Source organism: Tursiops truncatus, chromosome 2 (assembly GCF_011762595.2).
Source record: "Tursiops truncatus isolate mTurTru1 chromosome 2, mTurTru1.mat.Y, whole genome shotgun sequence".
Taxonomy (NCBI): Eukaryota; Metazoa; Chordata; class Mammalia; order Artiodactyla; family Delphinidae; genus Tursiops; species Tursiops truncatus.
Window position 1 is genome coordinate 56,148,105 of NC_047035.1, and position 13,543 is coordinate 56,161,647.

General features: G+C 34.5%; 1 pseudogene; it reads right to left on the reverse strand.

Annotated features, from left to right (window-relative positions):
• Positions 1–10,668: 10,668 nt before the first annotated feature.
• Positions 10,669–12,235, reverse strand: LOC101320862 (rho GTPase-activating protein 17 pseudogene; annotated as a pseudogene).
• Between the last annotated feature and the right edge of the window lie 1,308 nt (positions 12,236–13,543).

Below are 13,543 nucleotides of genomic sequence, written 5' to 3' on the forward strand. Positions count from 1 at the left end.
GGTCCGGGAAGATCCCACGCGCTGCGGAGCGGCTGGGCCCGTGAGACATGGCCGCTGGGCCTGCACATCCGGAGCCTGTGCTCCGCAACCGGAGAGGACACAACAGTGAGAGGCCCACGTACCACAAAAAAAAAAAAAAAAATGATATGGAACTATTTCACTACAATACTAAGTCAGGATACTGTTCATGCAAATGGTGCCTACTGGATTTATTTGCCACTTATTCATGACGACCTGAAAGAATTAATGTTTTCATAGTTAGTGAATCTCAACATGCACCTTCAATAATTTTTTGAAGGAGAATTGGAGCAAGTTTATAGAGTTCATGAAGTTGAAATTGATCAAATAGAATTCTATGCAAATTAAGAATAAAAAGTATGTCAAATTGTATGTAGAATATATAGAGATATAGAATAAGATATAGAACAATTACTTATGCCACTATTTTTCACAAGTTACTTAGGATAAACATATACAATTTTTAAAGCTACATCACATTTATATTTTAAACATAAATTGTTTATATCCTCCCCAATTTTTAACACCAAGTACTCATGTGTACAAACTACAGTCTTGTGATAAATTATTTTACATTTTTGATGTCTGGATTCTTCACTTCATATTTCCAAGGTTCTTTCCTTTAAGTTTTGAACCATTAAGAAAACTGGAGCAATTCGTGAGTGACTCAGCCACTCTCCTCCCAACAAGGTGGCTCAGGTAAAATAATCATATACATCTGACCTTTAAAATGTAATACTCCAGTGATTGAAACAAGGCCAGTTCGATGCTTTACTGCACTGATGCATTTTCACATGTAATACTCAGGAGCTGACATTTATAAAACTGCTGGTGCACTCTGGAGACATCCTGATAGCTGAGGTGTTATATGAATCTATCTTTATCATGATAATGGATATGTAAGTGTGTTAGAGAATAACAGTGAGATCTTTTGAAAGAAAAGAGAAATTTTATCATTTAGTTAATTGGATAACTTAAGAATCAATATAATTTAATAAAGTTGTTATTTGCTGTTAATAAACAAATTCATATTCATTTTACTCAGAGTAACAATTTAAGTAAATCAGTAAGAAAAATATCATATAAAAAATGTCAAAGAAAAATGTAAAACACTTTTTAATAATCCACAACAGTTATTGCTTTTTTTCACTTTCCCTATATAATATCACTGATATAATGTTTATTTGGCAATAATTTTCCTCATAGAAGGCAAATGGGAGATATTCCATGTGCAGCTAAAAAATAAAAACAAACAAAAAAACTTTACTGAAATGATTTTTGTGGGTTTTGTCAAGATGAATTATTTCTAATATGTTTCCATATTTTAATAAATTCAAATGAGAAAATAAGTGAATATTGTTTAGAAATATAATGAATTTTTTTAGCAATCATATCCAACTTTAGAACATTTAAGTCATCAAATACATGTATTGTGCATAGGTTAACCATCCTGGTGAATTTCTTCAAGATTACAATCGAACAGAAATTAACTTTGGGATATGCAATTCTATATCTATATTTTAATGTGTTTTTAAAAAATTGTAATATCTATGTCTAATTATTTACATTATAAGCATCATTATATTTCTCATGTTTAAAATTTGATAGACTTATAATTGATAGAAATGGTATTTTCAGTTAGAAGATTCTTCCTGAATTCAACTAGATATTTATATAATATTTATATTCATAATTACATTTATTTTAATTTAAATATACTTTCAGAAAACATGCAAGATCACATTTCATTAACTTTAAAAATCAGTGACATTTACTTATAATGTCATAGAAAATATTTGAAAATTTTGGTTTCATTCACTCTTTGTACAGCAAATAGACCAATGATACATTTTTGAATAGACAACCACATAAACGCACTTACAGAAAAATATATTTTAAAATTAATTCAAATTGTATTGTACACCTAAAGGTAAAAGCTAAAACTATAAAAATATCTAAAAGAAAATATGGGAAAATCGTATGACATTAGTTTACTTAAAGCATAATTCATAAAATATAAAACATAAATTGGATTTTACTGAAATTAAAACTTTAAGAAAATCTCAATTCAAGCACGAACTGGGAGAAAATATTTGATCTATCTTATAAAGAACTTGTACATACAATATATAAAGAATACTCAAAACTCAATAATAAACAACTAACCTAATTTTAAAAATTGATCATATACTTTACTAGAGAAGAAATATATATGGCAAATAATCATATTAAAAGATGCTCAGCATCATTATTCATTAATGAAATGCAAATTGAAACACACTTATTAGAATGTCTTTACAAATATAAGCAATACTAAGTAATGGTAGAGGTTGGGGGGCAATTGGAACTCTCATATCATTGGGGGAATGCAAGTTTGTAGATCCCTTTAGTAACAGTTGGACAGTTACTGATAATGTTAAAAATATACTCATCATATAACCTAGTAATCACACTTCAAGAAATTTGACCAAGTAATATGAAAACCTACATTGACACAAACCTGTACATGAATGTGTACAGAGGCTTTATTAATAATTACTAAAAACTGGAATCAACTGTATGTTCCTCAACTGTGAAATGAGTAAACAAACTATGATACATCCAAATCTCCACAATAGAATTCAAACTATTCTTCCACAATAAGGAATAGACTATGGCTACATGTGACAATATGGATGAATCTCCAATACATTTTGCAAAGTGAAAAAATCCAGACTCAAAAAATTACATATTGTATGATTTCATTTATATGACATTCTTTCAAAGGCAAACTTTAAGAATAGATAACAGATCAACTGTTGCCAGAGTCTGAAGTAAAGCCGAGGGGTTGACTACAAAAAGACATGAGAAATATTTTTAAATGATGTACTGCTCTTATCCCGAATTTAGTGGTAACTATAGGTCTGTATACATTTTAAAAATTCACAGAACTGAGCACTTAATAGTGTGAATTTTATTGTATATAAATTATGGCTTCAATTTTAAAATGAAAAAATCTATAGTCAGCACTTCACACAAAGCCTGGCATGTGTTAAGTGCTCAGTCAATATAACCTAATAATATAATTGTCATTGATTGCACAAAAAATATAAAAATAAAGATGTAAAGATTAAAAAATAGAGAAAAATCATCACACAATTTCGATAAAAGTTACTTTGCTGTCCTACATTTTTTCTTAAAAACCTCCTTTGTGGAAAAAATTTCTAAAATTGAAGGAGAGTATTTCTCTGATGTACATTTTAATAAAAAAATTCATACCTTGCCATTTGAATAAAACAACATCATACCTTGCCCCAGGCATATAAGCTGTCGTAAGTATAAATTTATTTAAAATATATCAACATCGAATGTGAATGCTAGTGTTCAATAAATTGTACATATGGTTTTTTGGAGTTACATTTACTAGATATGGGTTTCTTTGCCTTATAAATATTCTTGTAATATCATATCCATTGTTAAATAAAAATACTCCTAGAAGAATTAACTTGTGAATTAAATCTAAAAGTAATTGAATGTTCTTTAAAACATCTTCTTAAGTAATATTTAGAATCCTTTAGTCTTTAAATGAAAGCTGAAATAATTATTAATGTAGTAAGTTTTCTCAAAGTATGGCACAAAGGTTAAAAGTAATATTGACTGTTTTTACTCAAAGTTTCCAAATCTTTTAATAAAATGTAAGAAACCTCAAAACAAATGTTCAGTAGTAGTAAAAGTTACATAAATTTGCTATGAAGTAATTATAATTTCTGCATGTGCAATCTATAGCAATAACAGAAAAAAATTTATTATAATGATAAACCTTAAGGTAAATTTTAAATGCATTTTGAATAGGAAGGTGCTTTAGTATTTTTATTAGTGTTATTATGGTATATCATTCTCTGCCCTTTTAATTCATCTATAAGTCTTTAAAGTGAGTTTCTTATTTATGACATATAGTTGGGTCTTACTTTGTTTATTCATTTTGGCATCCATTTTTCAGTTGGTGTCTTTAGAACATTCCTATTTGATACAGTGGATTAATGTCTATCATATTTGTGTCTGTTTTCTACTCATTGTATTTTTTGTTGTTGCTCCCTTCCCCTTTTTTTTGCCTTTTCTGGTTTTAACTGAGTATTTTATATGATTCCATTTATCTCCTCCCTTAGCATATATATCATTTATATCTCTTTTTAGAAACTGTTTAGTAGTTGTTCTAGGGTTCAAAATGTATATTTCAAAACAATCTAAGTTCACCTTTGAATAACACTATACTGCTACACATATCGCTACTGTACTGCTATACATGTAGTGCATGTACCTTGTAATAGAGTATTCCCATTCTTCCCTCCTATCCTTTGTGGCATTGATTTATTCATTTCACTTATCCATAAGCCATAATCACCCAATACATGTATACTATTATTACTTTAACGAAGTGTTATCTTTTAGAACATTTAAAAATAAGAAAAAACTATTTTATTTTATCTTTACTTATTCCTTGTCTCGTGCTCTTGCTTTATTTAGATCCGGTGTCAGATCAATGGAATTTTCTTTCTCCCTGAAGAACTTCTTTTAAAATATCTTTCAAGGCAGGTCTGCAGGACAGGTCTGTTTTAATTCATATGAGGAAGTCTATTTCTCTTTTACTTCTGAAGGATAATTTCCTGGAGATAAAATTCTAGTTAGTTTTTTCCTTTTACTTTCAACACATTAAATATTTAACTCCCCTCATTGCTTGCATAGTTTGTGTAGGAATTCCACTATAATTCTCATCCTTGTTCCTCTCTAAGTAAGGTGTCACACATCCTCTCCTGGCTTCGTTTAAGATTATCTCTTTGTATTTGGTTTTCTGTATTTGAAAATAATATGCCAAGGTATGGAATTTTTTTGCAGAGGAGGTATTTATCCTGTTTGATATTCCCTGATCTTCCTTGATGGGTGGTTTGTTGTCCGTTGTCAATTTTGGAAAGCTCTTGGCCAATATTTCTTTAAATATTTCTTCTGCTCCATTCTCTATACTTCTTATACTCCACTTATAGGTATGTTACATCTTTGGACATTGTTAAGCAATTCTTGGATGTTCTTTTTTCTTTTGTTGTTGTTTTTAAAATCATTCTTTTTTCTTCTCTTTGTATTTCAGTCTATAGCGTTTCTACTGATCTTTCTTATTCATCACTGATTCTTTTTGGCCATGTTGAGTCTACCAATTAATTCATTAAAGTCATTCTTCATTTCTATTACTGTTTATTTGATTTCTAGCATTGATTTTTTTCAATTATTTCATAGTTTGAGTATTACCTTTTGATTCTTTCATAGCTTTTCATCTTTCTGTTTACATTACCTACCTGTTCATATATGTCTTCTCTTTGCATTAGATCCCTTACCATGTTAACCATCATTATTTTTAATTTCTTCTCTCACAATCCCAATATCTATTTAATATCTGAATATGGTTCTGATGCTTGTTTTATCTTTTCAGACTGTACTTTTCCTTGACTTTTGGCATGTTTTTGAATTTTTTGTTGACAGTTGGATAAGGTTTATCAGGTAATAGAATGAAGTACATAAATCTTTAGTATGAACTTATGATAATTTCGCTAGTACTTGGGTTGTGTTATTTAATCGTTAATATGTCTAATGTTTATTTTAGCTTTAGTTACAAGAAGCTTCAACTTATTTCTCTAGTGTGCTTTGGTTTTGTCTTCTTTTTTGGCTTTGGGGATTTCCTATATGCTGCTCTTGGAGAGAGTCTGTGTCTTGTAACTCTTTCATCTGTAATCCATTGTAATGAAACTGGAGGCCTGTTGGAGTGGTGGTAAATTGTTAGTTAGTAGGAGCATTCTATAAACTTCAGATTTAGTATTCATCTTTTAATGGCCATGCATCGCAGAACTGTGGCTTTCACAAGTGCTTCTGTTCCTTATCCTCACACCCTACTCCTTTCTCTAACTGCAGAGTTCTCAATCTATTTCTTCAAAGTCCTATCCCCTAATGAGAATTTTGTTGTTTTGTTTTTTCTCCTCCAGGAAGATGGGAGATGACGGAACAAGGAGAAATCATCTTGCCTCAGTAGAATGTGCTTCCAGAATTGCAATCTGGTGAAGTTCTTTCCCTTGGAGTATAGGTCACTGTCATTGATAACGTGCTGCTCACCTTTCACAATGGTTACATTTTCCTTTCCTCTTCCAGTGCCATGAAGGGATCTTTCTCAAATCCTCACTATGAGAATCTGGTGAAATTCTCAGACAGAAAATTCACACAAGATAGGGCTCCTGCTAAAATAGCCTTGCCCCACTCCATCCCACAAGACTGAGGCCTCTTGGTGTTTCTCATTCTCACATTGACCTTCACTAAATAATTTCTGGTCCTCCCAAGTCAGCCTCTTGGTGGCACCAGATGAGTTCTAGTAGATACCATAAATACTTCTCCATGAAAATATTCATCATAGTAAAGACAAATTGGTTACTATCTCAAAGCAACTGGGAGACTTTAATAATACATCTGAGGTTATTTTTATCATCACCTGTCAACAACATAATCCTGGAAAACCTGTAAGGGTAGGACATTGCCAGGAAGCAAATCCTCAAGGGCTATTTGAGCAACCTGAAATGGCTTTTATCCAATTTCCCTTCATGATGGGATTTGAGTATGTTTTAGCTAGTTTATGTCTATTTTCAGAATAGATTGAAGAACTCTTTTGCTAAAAAGTCACTGCCCTAACAAGTCACTAAAATGCTGCTTTACTTTATGTTCCAACCTGGGGCATTCCAACATTTATATAATGTGTCCAATGTACATACTTTATGGAAACCATTATAAAAGAACTCTATAAGATGTTATCTCTTACTCAAAAACCACACTGTCCTTACCACTCACAATCTTCTTGAAAGGTTGAAAAGCTCAATGGCATCCTTAAATTAAAATTAGTAAAATTTTGAAAACCTTTTAATTTCTTTGGCTAAAGGTACTCTAATTAGCCCTAATGGCCATATAGTCCTCTCACTCACAGACACATCAATTTACCCTCTATGAATTGGTAACTGAGATGTCTATGCATTTAGAGATTTTTCTCTTTTATACTAGCCTATGATCTGCTACATGCAGTCAAGGCAAAATATTGCAAGGGACTTAAGTACTATACCCTGTCCTATCACCATCAAGTTAAGATTGCCTTTCTTCTTCAGATCTTGAACAAGGAGCTCTCATGTATCGGAAAAGACATCAGAGAAAAAGCTGGTCTTGAACCTTGTTGAAATCAATTTTGTCAGGTTCTATTAACAACAAATAAAATAAACAAATAAAATAAAAATTTCAGGAAGTCAATGCTTAGGTTTACCTTTCACAACTAAAGAAGCAATGTAGAATTGTACACAATTGGATAATACTCCAATAGGGGACCTCAAAGTGAAGATTCACAGATATCCTAAAGAAGCAGCTCATTTTCCTAAGTACAAAGCTGACCCAAGACCTCCAGACAAGCAGATGATGTCAGATAGTGGACTGCTTTCACTCAAGATGTCAAACCTAAGTCTGTTTGATACCTGAGTCCTGTTTTGTTTCTTACTTTCTCACTTATAAACATTCTTCTCATTTTCGATAGATTCCTCATTGTTGTTCACCTATAAGGCCCTTTTTCTACTTTCTTTCCTCTTTATTATACTTTTTAGATCAAAACATAGACATTTTAAATAATGTATATCATGGAAAATATAAAATGGGATAAAAATGTACAGCATGGAAATTTTTTTAAAAATACACATTCTAAGACAATTCTTAGATTATCCCAAATGTAGTTACTGCCCTCAATTTTACCTACTATTGACTATACCATGTATCACCAGACCCTCATGATAAACATTTGTGGTCAATTCTGCTTTCATCAAGTGACACTTCAGGGAATTACAACTGGATAGTGTTTTTACTTGCAACTATATGAACAAGTGACCATAAACAAATGAACTGTGACTTTGCTAGTGCCACTCCATCCCAGAAAGAAAAAAAAGCATTACAAATCTATTGATCACATGACAGGTAATTCTAAATTTGAATTCAACAATCTTCACAGGGCAATAGACCAAGTACTTGCCACCTGAAAGAGACTAATAGAGATCCAAATATGTAACCTAGCTAATGTAAGGCTTTGATTCTGACTTTGTGTTGTGGACAACTCCTTTGTTTCTCTGCATCTTTGAGTGCCCCTAGCAGGTACTACTTTATTTGTAGCCAGGTTTCCAGGTCTTGTTTGCCTCAGACAAATAACTCATGAAATTTAGGAATAAAATTTAAAGATTTTTCTATACACAGAGACCCTAATTCTATAATAACCAAGTCTGGAAATTCTGACCCAGGCACAATATCCAAAAAAAGGCCACTCTTGATTATTCAAACATTTTACTCATACAAATTACTGATTCATTTTTTAATATGAAAAATCAGAGCAGTGTCCCCACTGGTGCTAATCTTACACATAGACAAAAGTGAAGGAAACTTATCAATAACTCTGATAGAAGTTATTAAAGATAATGAAACAAGCAAAGTAGAATAGGCTATTGATTATTGCTTTAAGGAAGAAGCTACTTGAATGTCTAAGTTTTCTCCTTGTGGTCTATGAGACTTGTTCTTTGGCCTGAGTTCAGAGGTTGGGCTCCTGGTTCCAAGCATCTTAAATGAAGTATTAATTATTGTTACTTTGCGTTCATTTTAGTAGTCATTATGCTGTTCCACTACATTATATCCCTGATCTTATATGCTTCTATGCAGCTGCTCTTTTGTCAGATGATTACCATGATAGTACAACAAAAATGCCAAGAATTGTTTTTCATACAGTTGCATAAGGACACAACTAAACAATCCTAAAGCAGTGAAGACCTGGATCTAGCCTTTACTCAGCTGGTCAACTTCTTGCAAGGCACAGCATGATCAGAATGAGGACTGAGAGACAATAGATATACAAACAATGGCCAGGCCATATATGACAATTAGAACTCTTACCTACAATCTCTGAAGGAACTAGCCCAGGAAGACAAACCACTGCTTGTGCAGACATTGACCCCGAATAGTCAAAGACATTTGGCTTCCTGGTTGTTTTCTCCTGCTTGCAACTAAGGACCAACCAGTGAAAGTCAGGTTAACACAAAAGATTATGGTTTGAGAAGTTTAGGGGAGAAGTGGACCATACTTAATACAAAATGATTTTGCAGCAAGAGTGAAGGAGAAGCAACTCATTCCTAATACATAAGAATGAAAGTCCAAGGGCCAGGAAGTAGGTAACTTACAAGTAATGTATTTTATTAAATAAATCATTTATACATTGCTTCTTATTCATTTCAAATTGCCTTGGCACTACTTGCTTGCAATAACAGCTGTGACTAAAGCTTCCTATTCACATCTCAGCAATAATATTCTTTCCAGTCTAGGTATTTCATTTTGTTTTGCTTTTGCTTTTGGCATAATTTCTTTCCCGTTTAAGTAAATTCAACTTCTCAAGACACAAGTCATTCATCTTTAAGTGTTAGCCTCCACTTTTTCCTCAAGCTGAGCAACAGGCAAAGTCTTGCATAGTATGGCTGCCTGCCCTATTCCACTCACCAGTAAAGAAGAGGTCAAGGGCTAGGAGGCAGCTTTTTTCATAAGGCTGCCCTTTCTGTATCATCCATATCCAGCAAAATGTAGCCGGGCAATTTTTGCTTACTGAATATGAGTGTATTTCAGGAAATATGCTGCCAAGTGGTTCTGAAAACCTAAAATTGTTGTCATAAAATACTATAAGCCCCAGTTATTATGAAATATGGAAGATCATATATCCATTACTATTTTGAAAGCTGTTAGTGCTGTGTTGGTGAGGTTGCCATCCCCCACTGAGTGGGCATCAGGAGAATAAGGGGATGGGGGCACACTGGGTCAGTATCATGGCTTTGGTATTTGTCTTGGTCTCAGTAAGATTTCACTATGTAACTGTATAGTCTCAAGGTTACTCAAAGCTTGAATCTAAGAAGCTAAAATCTAGGACTGTCCTCTTTGAGTGAAGTACTAAGGGTGTTGGACTCTGGAGAGAAGTGTGAGATAATTGCTCAAGTCCATGTTCACTGGGCAATGCCATGGGTTTGGAAGGGCTATGGCTACCCAACTTGGCTGGTCTAGGTTGGGGCTGTGTCAGTGGGTGTTTGTGAGGTTGTAAAGGACAGGCTATGGAAGTACCCCCAGGGCCCAGAGAGCTGGGAGACAGCGGAGGGCTAGCCTAGAGCCTGCCCTGTATGTTGAGTGCAAGGAGGATTTGGTGAGAGATGGGTTAGATGCTAAGATATTCTTGGACAACTCTGGCCCCCAGGGTAGCCAGAAGGTGGTTTTCCTGGTTTTAGGTGTGCTGGAAGGATTTTTAACAGCTCAGAGCAAAGTATGAGTGCTAAGATCAGAGGACCTGTGAGCTGTACCAAAGCTGATGGGACCTGACAGCTGCCTGAGACTGGCTTTGGCTAATAGTTATCTGACTCCAGTTCCTCAGCCCCTGTTCCAATGTGTCCATAAAGTAGGGGCAGTCTTATCCCCTTCACTGCTTTCAGCCGTAGAGCTTTGGGAGGGTGCTCTGGGTCCACTGAAGCCAAGGTGATGTGATCTGCAGATGGGAGAGGCAGGTGGAAAGCAGGGGATATATGCTTTCTTTAGAGTGCTACCCTAGAAGTCCATAAGCTTCATATTTAAGTTCTCCTTCTTAGCCAATTCTCCTTCCATCTCCACCAAACTGGCAGGCCACTTCTTCTGCAGGGTCCCTGAGTTAGTCATTTCCAGTGTGGGAAGAGTGATGGAATTTGTGTGGAGATGTACAAATGCTCCGATACATTACATTTTACCTTTATAGTGAAGAACCAGTTGTCATACTGAATGATTTGTTCAATCACCATAACCACGCGAATGGATGTGGCTACAGCCATTTCAGCAAGCATTCCTTCATTTTTGGCCCATAACAAGTTAGGCACAAATATGATTGCCATGCATTTTGTTAATGCTGCTGGTATAAGCAAGCTCTGAAAGGAACTTAATTAAATACCTAAAGTTAACGAAATTTTGTGGTGACAACTTTTGACCTGTTCTCCATAAATCTTGAAGTTTTTTTGTCTTAATCTTACACACTTGCAACTTGTGTCCATTATTCACACAGATTAAAAGTCATCAAAATTTAAGGCAATTTCCATAATTAGGACTTTAAATCAACAGCCTACAGAATGGGGGTCTGAATAGAACTCATCTAGGTTAGAGGTAGAGCAGTCTAAAACAGCTCTGTTTCTTTAACTTGGAGGCCCCAATACCAATTTAAAAATGCCCTTCTCTATGTGGTTCTCTAGGAGAAGCAATGACACAGGTCTCAACCAGAACCACCTCTATTCTTTCAAAGGAGTCCCCAAAGCTGGTTTTCCACACACCTACCTTGATTGGCTCACATTCCAGGGAGGGCCCTTCCTAAGACTGCTAAAGCTTTTTGATGGTAATCTGCTTGGGCTTCTAATAATGAAACAAAGAATTTGTTATACTGCCCTTCTTTGGCCATACAGTTGCTCATGTCTGCTGCAAATTGATCTTTGCAGTGTTCTACTTGATTTCCAGCTTTAACCATCTCTTAAGGTATCTATTTTTTATGGAAGCCCCTGAAAGTTGACTTCTGAAGTTTTGTGAGCTTAGTTCCGCCTAGCTCTAACCAAATCCCATTTTATTGAGCTATTTCCTCTGTTTCTCTATATTTAGGGAGCTCCACTTCTGTTTATGTCATGCAGAAAGTCCACAATCTTTTCTTCAACAAAGAAAAGCACTCCATCATGCTGAGAGAGTTCAGAGCTAATCGATTCTCAGCATCCCCACATGTGTCCAGCATCTTCCCCAAGAGAAATTCTTCTAGCTGAGCTGATGCATTTTGAATATTTTGAGTTTTGAAAGGGGTTTTCTGTATCTCCTGGCATTGGTGCCACACTGGCCCTGGAAGCACACCATCAGGCTCTTGTGGGGATGGTGGTACATTGACTGAACCATGTCCATGCACAGCTTGAATTGTAACAGATCTTCACAGAGGACTTCTGTTTTCTCAGCTCTAGCCACAGTTTGGTTGGCCAGCTGCTTCATGAAGTTGAACTTCTTCACTGCTGCAGTGGTGGCCAGGCCTTAGGGACTTGGGCCTGAAAGGGCAGGGCAGCAGCATCAGTGGTTCTACAGGCTCACCTTTGGCCACCTCATGTGTCACTCTCGGTGACATAGCCCTACTTCCTTTTTTATGTTTCTGTTTCTGCTATCTTACCTCAGGTTGCTCTCTGATAGGATCTCCAGGTTGAATTTGGCTAAATCATCATGTCAGTTGCACAAAATTCGTGGAAGCCTGGTCCTTCTATCAGATGAAATTTGGAAGTGTGGAAACATATGGAATGTATATGATACTACTTTATTTTGAAATTGATTGCATAATGCAAATATAAACACTTAATATTCATACAGTTTGAATCTTTGTGGGAGAAATTCTTCTTTGCAGGATGTATTGTTCTTTCTTGTAAGAAATAATTATACTGCCACTTAATTGCCATTTCTGAAAAAAAATTAATTTTTACTTGGTTGTTGCTGAAGTGTGACCTTGAGAGTGACTTGTCTCTTTAACAAAGGAAATGGTGAAATATGTACTACCAAATACAATTTACTCTGTCTTCTTTTAAAGTTGCTTCTGAAAATATCTCATACATACTGTTTACGTAAGCATCAATATTAAAATGGAAGTTAAGGGAGTTTGTGTCTTCTATGCACTCTATCCAATATTGAAAGCCAAACAGTTTTCAGTTAATGCTGTCTCTTATTTGCTCTAATGTTGCCACCAATGTCAATACTTTATGCATAAAACAAAGAGAGCTTCTTAGTGTTAGTTTCAGTCCTTACATGATAAAGAGTTTGAATGGTCAGTATGCAGTGTAGTATTAATACACTTTAGGCACACTGAATTTAGAAGGCAATGATATGGCTGCAAATTTGCAAGAAGATTCAGAGTTTGTTTATATTTTGCAAGTTCAGCATTGCTGAATAATCAGTGTTACTGGAAGATAGTTTATCAGTCAGAATCCTTCAAGAATGAGAAATGAACAGTTAAATTGGCAAAGTCTGCATACAATAAGAGTAAATTATTAATCTACACACCAAAGAACAAAGGCATCCTGAAAAATATTTTCTAAGTAGAATTTTTACTGGTTCTCTCACCAGTCATGCTAACTATCAATTCACAGACTACATACTAATAACATAGATTTTTTATTGAAAAAGAAGTCAATAGCTGCATTATTTGTCACTTCCTACCTACACATCTGACATAATTCCATAGAGTATTTTCTTTCAGTTAACTATTTTTCCTGAACAAATTTTGGCCTCAATTTTCCTACAGTCAAATCAGTTCAAAAGTTCAATGTCATTTTGTTAAAACCACAGGCAATTTTGATGAATTTTATCCAGATAGGATAAACAACTATTGTCCCTATGTCAGTTCTTCAAAGGAAAAAAAATGCATTACAGTTGTGTAAATAATGATTTG